This window comes from Triticum dicoccoides, chromosome 6B (genome assembly GCF_002162155.2).
Source record: "Triticum dicoccoides isolate Atlit2015 ecotype Zavitan chromosome 6B, WEW_v2.0, whole genome shotgun sequence".
NCBI lineage: Eukaryota > Viridiplantae > Streptophyta > Magnoliopsida > Poales > Poaceae > Triticum > Triticum dicoccoides.
Genome location: NC_041391.1, coordinates 191936024 through 191943806, shown reverse-complemented (window position 1 = coordinate 191943806; position 7783 = coordinate 191936024).

The window sequence follows — 7783 nt, the reverse complement described above, 5'->3', positions numbered from 1 at the left end:
ACCAATCTGCCTGCCTCCAAGAGCGCCTTTTTTAGGGGTATCATGACAACCTGTGTATTTCCTGTGATAGGTTGATGTAGTAGATCTGAATTTATGGGATTGGTTCTGAAATTTGGGATTCGGTGACTCTGCATTTTAGAGTAGCGGCATAAAGCTATAAGAATACCCATGTTCTGAATTTATCTTTAGCCTATGCTTCAGTTCAGGTGCATTCTTCTTGATTGTAGTCGGTGTTGTGTTGCTCCTGCGATAAGTTGTTATTTGGATTTACGGTATTAAGTTACCTCTTTCTCTATTTGTTTTGTTTGGTGCTTGTCTTGCCATAGAAATTGCGCACCTGAACATGCCCTTTTTTGTACCATTTTTGCAATATTCATCAAAAGAACATATGCAATTTACTGATTCTGTATACCTTGTTCGATCAGTGTTGTCATGGTTCGCCTTCTCCTTCAAATAAGTTTATCATGCCCTATTAGTTTGCATCTCGTGCTGGTTTGTGCTTAGATAATCCCTTTAGGTGTGTAAGTTCTACACAATCATATGACTTATAGAATGCCAAAATCTTCAGACCTTTTCTTCCGTAGTTTCGCCAAAATGTACTATGGTAACTGCAGGCATAAATCCATGGTTTGCATACTTCAATGGCCCATCTGCTTGTTATTTTAATGCATCCTCTCTTGATTCATTTTCGTTTGACTGGATCTCCTCGCCTTGTCATCTGATTGCTCTTCGTTTGCTGATCTGCTTACCAAGGTTGGTGTTTGCTCTTTAGAATTCCCTATTACTCCCGGTCTTTCATATTGGGTGCCTATTTCAATTTCACTTTATGAAGTATTTCACTGATTACATATATATCGCCTATCTCACAACGAGTTCACCTTCTGTACCTACTTTGGTGAACACATGTATTTCATCTATCTCACTCATTGTCGTGCCTACTTCAGTTTCACATATCTAAATATGTGTGATCTGGTCACCTTAGGTTGAGTTACATGCATTCTGTTGCACACTCTTTTTTCGATCTATTTCGCCCTATAGGATGCATTTGTTTTTCTTGTTCTCCTTTTGTTCTTGTGCCATTTTCATAACTGGGATCATAACACTCACTCTTTTTTGGGTGTAATATATGGTCACCCAGAAAATACCAAAGGAAGTAGCTCGTCGTTTGAATATCCCAAGCACGGACTGGTGGGACTACAGTTTGGCAAACAACGCTTCACTAGCTAGGACCGAGTATGACGAACAATCACATGATGTCTGCATCTTGATTAACATGGATACAATAAATTTCTCCTAAAAACAGGACTTGAGGTTGGTATGGATGTCCTGCTTACATTCAAGATGAACGTTGGCAATGATCTGTACATGATAGTTTGCTTCGATGACATCTGAGAGGTTTATAGGTCCTAATTGAGGTTGTCTTCAGTTCATTAGTTTTTATCTCTGCTATGTTAGCTCTTTTGTGAGGGTCCAGTTTGCTGACCACCTTAGAAGAAACACGCACTTAGATCAAAAGATTTTCTTATGTTAGGAGGTTTCCATCCAATCTTCTGAAGATAGTTTGTTAATATATGTGATCATGTACCATGTGTTCCATTGCATATGACAACTTTGTATTGGACATATGTGGCCAAAGATCTATACTGAAACATCTTGAGAAATCATCAGGGAGAATACTATGAATGAGAATGGACTAAGAGATTGTGATACACCTTCCTTTAGGTGCATTTTCATTCAGATGGTGATCCAGGTTTGTTGGAGCAGTACATGCTAACCACCAATTTGTTTTCTGATCTTTTTAGTACAAGGCTTTACCAAACTATCAATTGAAGTGCAGGTCAACCAAGACTTCATATACATAGGCTGAAAGATGAAAACTAAAGACCATGGAGAAGATCACACCATCTTTATCCCAGGAAAAACAACTGCATGGTCACTTGACTTTATAGACAACACGCTGCACTATTAACTTTGGTTTAATTGATCGACAATGCATCTTTGTTATTAGTTATATACTAAGGAACATGCCTATGAGTATATACTTAGGCTATGTGTGAGACCAGATTGTTAACATAATACTCTTAGTGAACCCCTAATTTATGTTGTCCCTATGCTTTGGGAGGTTGCAGCTGACATCCTCGACAAAAATACCTCCTTAACAATCGTTCCCGCTTTTCTTTACTTGAAATTGTTTCTCTGCTCTAGGTGCAAGGATCTGGGATAGGTGTATTTAGTTCTGCAATGGCGATGACACATGTAAATTAAACCATTTGTTGTTTGTATGTTGGATCTTCCTAAAAACCAGAGGATGTATTTTTCACAGGAAATAAACTTTGTATTGTCAAACTTAGTTGAATAACTCCCAGATTTTATCTACTTCACTGTTTTTGTGACACTCATAGGCTGTTTGATAATAGGCCTAAAAACCTAGATGTCTGATAATAGGCCTAAAAACCAAGATGTTTGATAATAGGCCTAAAAACCAAGATAAACTGATGTTTTCACACCTTTGCTTTGCATCTGTTTTGACCAGAAGAAATTGCTTACAGAGTACCTTTCTTACAAAACCTTTCCTCTGCAATTGTATTAAGTTACTTTTGATACCAAACTTTTGTTCTAACCTCATTAGCAAACCTGATGACCTGATCCAATTACTTACCTGTGTAAAGTGCAAACTTGTGTGCTCACTACCTATTCTTCTCTTACTGGAGATGCATTCACCTGCGTTCCATTCAAGAAACAGATAGATGTTACTAATTCTATCCATGGTGATTGCAGGCATAGTTAACTTATCCTTTGTGTAGTATGATTATTATACACACTCTTTTCATTTCTGTTTTCTCCTCCTAAGCCATTTATTCTGTCTACCGCAGGTTGCTTGGTGTCCTCTCATCGTGTCTATTGGTGCAGTATCACATATCCTCTCTCGAAGAGATGAGATAAGGATTACAGGGCTACCAACAACCCACCTCACCTATAATGGAAGACATCCTGATTCATTGTTGCAAGCTAGAGAACAATAACTATCATGTTGGTGATTTCCTTGATATATGGTTCTACACGTGTGTCATATGGACCAATGAAAGCAAAGATATTCCGGAGATAATAACTATATGGGCTACTCCAAATGGAGTGGCAGTGGAACCAACACCTTTTATAGGCCTTCAAGTACCTGTGTGGAAGTCTACCATGCAAGCATTATCCGACGACTAACACTTTCCTTATGTGTACATATCCTCTGAAGACCACAACCAGACTAAGAAGATGTCTAAATAAGCTGTGAGGCTGCCTATATATAAGTCTATTTCTGTAAATTGATATCAGTTATTCTACTATCTGTAAACCAATTTAAGTCATTCTACTGTCTGCAATACAATCCACATTGCATTATCTTTCCATCTACATCTCTTACTCTCCACTAACATTGCTTCTAATTGGCTTCTTGCGCCATTGGCGCAACCGGGTCATCTAGTAAAATAAAAATAGCACCAACACCTCCAACTTTTGGCAAGACCCCAAACCTCTCAATGCAGAGTAGAAAACAAGTTGGGGCCTTAAATTTTGTAGCAGTCGAAAGTCTAGGAAAATATATTTTGGTGTAATTCGCTAAAGAGAACCAAATGCCTCTCAACCATACATCGATGATTAGATGACAGACATACGGGAAACAATCCATCATACTACTACCTAGCATGGTTGTGGTAGGTCTGTAGAAAATTTGCAATCTCTTAGAGCAACTCCAATGCGACGACCCATTTGGTCCGGCCGCATCCGTTTATGTCCGCCCGGACAAAAAAGATGCCCAAGCGGACATCCATTTCCATTTTATGTTCATTCTGTTTGCGTTTGGACGCATTTTCGTTGCAAATTGGGTCAGATTTGGGTCCGAAGCGGACACAACCGGACTTATTCTGCGTCCTCCTTGTCCGAATGTCCGCTGCATCTTGAGTAAGACAAGGGCTATGGGCCGGATTAGGAACGGTTTGTTCCTTCCCTTTGGAGGTTTTGGTAACAATGGTTTTTGGTTTCTCGGCAATGGTTTGATCGACAAACCCATATAGCCCTGTCCCCATGGTCTGGGAGCGAGCTTGGGCTCGCGATATAATATAGTTGGTTCTTGTGAGAGGCTCGGAGATGGTATTGTTCAGGCCGGTGGAGATAGTTTGGCTGGAGAAAGAAATAGTGGGTGTGATGGGAAGATGGGAGGCTGGATGATGCGATTGAGAAGATGGTTGCTAGATGCAGTGGAAGAGGGAGGCTTTGATTACCATGTGAAGATTGTGGAAGCATCTCAACTCTCAAATAGAGGACTCGCATTGGTTTATATTGATCTGATCGAGAGATGTCTCTCGTAGGTTACAGTATTCGGCAGCCAGGCTAACCGCAGGAGGACTACAAGGGGAGATAGAGACAAGAGATTAGCTTAAACAGAATATCACTAACTATCTGTCGTGGTTGTAAGTCTGACAGTAAGAGTAGGGGGTACGTATGAGGAGGCAAGGCCCTAGTTACGGCGAGATTGTACGCACAAGTTTACGAGTTCAGGCCCCTCTTGAAGGAGGTAAAAGCCCTACGTCTCGGTGCCCTAAGACGGTCGACTGGAATATGGGTGTGTGTTACAAGGGGTGCGAACCCTTGTCCCAGAGGAGGGGGTGGCTTATATAGAGTGCGCCAGGACCCCAGGCGTCCTCCGTTACAGGGGTTCAATGTACATTAAGATAGAGCGTTACTGGTAACGCCGGCTATAAAATGCTATTAATGATCTTTAAGACTACAGAGTGAATGCCTGACCGTTGCCATCATGAGTGACTCTAGGTCTTTTGTACTCTGAGTGGTTTCCTGTATGGTCAAATGACTCCATCCAGGACGAGTGAAATTGGTGTTGGGGAACGTAGTAATTTCAAAATTTTCCTACGCACATGCAAGATCATGGTGATGATATAGCAACGAGGGGAGAGTGTTGTCTACGTACCCTCATAGACCGAAGTGGAAGCGTTGACGCAACGTAGAGGAAGTAGTCGTACGTCCTCCGGTTCAACCGATCCAAGTACCGTTACTCCGGCACCTCCGAGTTCTTGACACGCGTACAGCTCGATGACGCACCCTCGATCTCCGATCCAGCAGAGGCGCCGAGGGGGAGTTCCGTCAGCACGACGGCGTGGTGACGATCTTGATGTTCTCCTGTTGCAGGGCTTCGCCTAAGCACCGCTACAATATGACCGAGGTGTAATATCGTGGAGGGGGGCACCTCACACGGCTAAGGAACGATCAATGATCAACTTGTGTGTCCTAGGGTGCCCCCTACCCCCGTATATAAAGGAGGGAGGGAGGAGGTGGCCGGCCCTAGGGGGGGCGCGCCATGAGGAGGGGGAAACCTACTCCAAGTAGGTTTCCCTCTCTTTTCCTTATCTTATTTGGAGGGGGAAGGAAAGAGTACTAGTATTAGGAAGTAGTACTAGTAGTAGTAATAGGAAGAGGGGGAAGGAGAAAGGAAAGGGGGGGCCGGCCCCCCTCCCCAATTCGGATTGGGCTTGGGGGGGCACGCCCCCTCCCTTGCTCCTTCTCTCTTCCTCCTACATGGGCCCAATAAGGCCCATATACCTCCCGGGGGGTTCCGGTAACCTCCCGGGGCTCCAAACTTCTCCGGAACCTTTCCGGTGTCCAAATATATCCGTCCAATATATCAATCTTTATGTCTCGACCATTTCGAGACTCCTCGTCATGTCCGTAATCATATCCGGGACTCCGAACAACCTTCGGTACATCAAAATACATAAACTCATAATATAACTGTCATCTAAAACTTTAAGCGTGCGGACCCTACGGTTCGAGAACGATGTAGACATGACTGAGACACATCTCTGGTCAATAACCAATAGCGGGACCTGGATGCCCATATTGGTTCCTACATATTCTACGAAGATCTTTATCGGTCAAACCGCATAACAACATACGTTGTTCCCTTTGTCATCGGTATGTTACTTGTCCGAGATTCGATCGTCGGTATCCAATACCTAGTTCAATCTCGTTACCGGCAAGTCTCTTTACTCGTTCCGTAATACATCATCTCACAACTAACATATTAGTTGCAGTGCTTGCAAGGCTTATGTGATGTGCATTACCGAGAGGGCCCAGAGATACCTCTCCGACAATCAGAGTGACAAATCCTAATCTCAAAATACGCCAACCCAACATCTACCTTTGGTGACACCTGTAATGCTCCTTTATAATCACCCAGTTACGTTGTGAAGTTTGGTAGCACCCAAAGTGTTCCTCCGGTAAACGGGAGTTGCATAATCTCATAGTTATAGGAACATGTATAAGTTATGAAGAAAGCAATAGCAACATACTAAACGATCGGGTGCTAAGCTAATGGAATGGGTCATGTCAATCAGATCATTCAACTAATGATGTGACCTCGTTAATCAAATAACAACTCATTGTTCATGGTCAGGAAACATAACCATCTTTGATTAACGAGCTAGTCAAGTAGAGGCATACTAGTGACACTTTGTTTGTCTATGTATTCACACATGTATTATGTTTCCGGTTAATACAATTCTAGTATGAATAATAAACATTTATCATGATTATAAGGAAATAATAACTTTATTATTGCCTCTAGGGCATATTTCCTTCAGTCTCCCACTTGCACTAGAGTCAATAATCTAGATCACCATGTGATTAACATCGATAGTTCACATCATCATGTGATTAACACCCATAGTTCACATCGCCATGTGACCAACACCCAAAGGGTTTACTAGATTCGGTAATCTAGTTCATATCGCTATGCGATTAACACCCAAAGAGTACTAAGGTGTGATCATGTTTTGCTTGTGGGAGAATCTTAGTCAACAGTCTTTCATATTCAGATCCGTTATGTATTTTGCAATTTTCTATGTCTACAATGCTCTGCACGGAGCTACTCTAGCTAATTTCTCCCACTTTCAATATGTATCTAGATCGAGACTTGGAGTCATCCAGATCAGTGTCAAAACTTGCATCGACATAACCCTTTACAGCGAACCTTTTTTTTCACGTCCATAATCGAGAAATATATCCTTATTTCACTAAGGATAATTCTGACCGATGTCCAGTGATCTACTCCTAGATCACTATTGTACTCCCTTGCCAAATCAGTGGTAGGGCATACAATAGATCTGGTATACAGCATGTCATACTTTATAGAACCTATGACCGAGGCATAGGGAATGACTTTCATTCTCTTTCTATCTTCTGCCGTGGTCGGGCTTTGAGTCTTACTCAACTTCACACCTTGTAATACAGGCAAGAACTCTTTCTTTGTCTGCTCCATTTTGAACTACTTCAAAATCTTGTCAAGGTATGTACTCATTGAAAAAACTTATCAAGCGTCTTGATCTATCTCTATAGATCTTGAAGCTCAATATGTAAGTAGCTTCACCAAAGTCTTTCTTTGAAAAACTCCTTTCAAACACTCCTTTATGCTTTGCAGAATAATTCTACATTATTTCCGATCAACAATATGTCATTCACATATACTTATCAGAAATGCTGTAGTGCTCCCACTCACTTTCTTGTAAATACAGACTTCACCGCAAGTCTGTATAAAACTATATGCTTTGATCAACTTATCAAAGCATATATTCCAACTCTGAGATGCTTACACCAGTCCATAGATGGATCGCTGGAGTTTGCATATTTTGTTAACACCTTGACAAAAACTTTTGGTTGCATTATATACAACTCTTCTTTAATAAATCTATTAAGGAATGTAGTTTTGTTTATCCATTTGCCAGAT